Genomic DNA, 2,301 nt, shown 5'->3' with positions numbered 1-2,301 from the left:
TTCTCATAATCCAGCTGAAGGATGAAAAATTTAATCAAAATCATGAGAGTACAAGATAGTAAGTGGTAAACATCGAATAAATGTATTTAAATAAATTGAAGTTAAATTGAAATTAATTAAATATCTTAGTTCAGGGATTAATCTCACAGACAAAATATTGAATGAAAGAAGCTAAACACAAACAGTATGTAATACATGATTCATTTATATAAAAATCAAGTATAGGGAGAGATAATTATGGTAATAAAATTCAGAATAATGGTTACTATTTGAGAGGACACTGATGAGGATGTGGCATTAAGAGGCCTTCTGGGTTGCCGATAATGTTCAATAAGTTGATCTTGGACGTTGTTACACAGGTAGAGGTGGATGTAAAACTTCCTTGAGCTGTACTCTAAAGCTTTATGCATTTTACTGAATGTATATTAAACTTCAACTAAAATAATTTAAAAATTCTAAATTTAGGAAGTCAAGATCCTACAAGAGAATTCTGCTCCAAAAGGCCATAATGCCAATCTTCCATAATTCTACTTCCCCTACTTTCCTCTTGACGGCAGTCCCTGGACTTGAATGGGCCCACATCTGCATCTCCATTCCCCATCTGCTGCCTCTATTTAACTGCCCTTTCTGGGAATACCTTGATCCTTTTTGTCATCCTCACTGAGCCAATCCTCCATGAGCCCATGTACTATTTCCTCTCCATGTTGTCCACCACTGACATTGGCTTATGCATCTCTACACTGGTGGCAGTGCTGGGAATATTCTGGCTCAATGCTCGGTAGATTAGCTTTAACACTTGTTTATCACAGATGTTCTTCATTCACCTCTGCACTTTCATGGAATCTTCAGTGCTCCAGGCTATGGCCTTTGATCATTTTGTGGCCATTTCTAACCCCTTAATATATGCTATCATTCTAAGTCATGCAAGAATTCCACAGATTGGTTTGGCAGTCATTACCAGGGAGACTGTCATTTTGACACCACTAATCCTACTTTTTAAGTGACTGTCGTTCTGCTGGAGTCACGTGCTCCACCACTTCTACTGTTTCCAGCCTGATGTGAAGAAACTCTCATGTTCAGACACAAAGATCAACAGTGCATTAGGATTAACTGCAATCATCTCTACTGCCTGAGTGGACTCCATCTTTATCTTGCTCGCCTATCTGCTGATCATTCGCTCAGTTCTCAGCATTGCACCCTCAGAGGAGAGGAAGAAGGCCTTCAGCACCTGCATTTCTCATATCACTGCTGTTGGTATATTCTACATCCCTTTGATCAGCCTGTCCTTTGTTCACAGATTTGGAAAACATGCCCCACCCTATGTGCCCACCCTCATTGCTAACATATACTTGCTTATCCTCCCTGTGATGAATCTCATCATCGACAATGTGAAAACAAAGCAGATTCAGAAAGCTGTGCTCAAATTTGTATGTTTGAAGGGAATTCATATTTAACATGTACTACTCCTATAAAGACTTATTTCAAAGTCTAGAAAATTTACCAAAATTGGAGTTACAAACCCATGCATGCAATTTTAGAATTGAGTAAAACTAAATGCCATCCAATTCAAATGTCTCCAGAATGTGATCATCATTGCTAAGCAATCTCTTTTCTACCATCAAAATACTAATTCAGATTCTCACTATCTTAGTTACCTTGTTCCAGTAGATCACTAACTGAATTAATGTTTCTATGCTGTTTCTGCTAAATGATCACATGATTCACTTTGAATTAAGATTCCAAATATCCAGCCCTAAAGGATATGAACAGACATTTCTCAAAAGAAGACATTCATACAGCCAACAGACACATGAAAAAATGTTCATCATCACTGGCCATCAGAGAAATGCAAATCAAAACCACAATGAGATACCATCTCACACCAGTTAGAATGGCAATCATTAAAAAGTCAGGAAACAACAGGTGCTGGAGAGGATGTGGAGAAAGAGGAACACTTTTACACTGTTGGTGGGATTGTAAACTAGTTCAACCATTATGGAAAACAGTATGGCGATTCCTCAAGGATCTAGAACTAGAAGTACCATATGACCCAGCCATCCCATTACTGGGTATATACCCAAAGGATTATAAATCATGCTGCTATAAAGACACATGCACACGTATGTTTATTGCGGCACTATTCACAATAGCAAAGACTTGGAATCAACCCAAAGGTCCATCAGTGACAGACTGGATTAAGAAAATGTGGCACATATACACCATGGAATACTATGTAGCCATAAAAAAGGATGAGTTTGTGTCCTTTGTAGGGACATGGATGCAGCTGGAAACCATCATTCT

The 2,301-nt window shown here is 38.3% G+C and overlaps 1 pseudogene; it reads left to right on the top strand.

The window, feature by feature from the left end:
* Positions 1-508: 508 nt before the first annotated feature.
* On the top strand, positions 509-1,454 carry LOC105543092 (annotated as a pseudogene).
* Positions 1,455-2,301: the final 847 nt, after the last annotated feature.

Source organism: Mandrillus leucophaeus, unplaced genomic scaffold (genome assembly GCF_000951045.1).
Source record: "Mandrillus leucophaeus isolate KB7577 unplaced genomic scaffold, Mleu.le_1.0 Scaffold1065, whole genome shotgun sequence".
NCBI classification, from domain to species: Eukaryota; Metazoa; Chordata; class Mammalia; order Primates; family Cercopithecidae; genus Mandrillus; species Mandrillus leucophaeus.
This window is presented reverse-complemented; position numbering and strand designations above follow the sequence as displayed.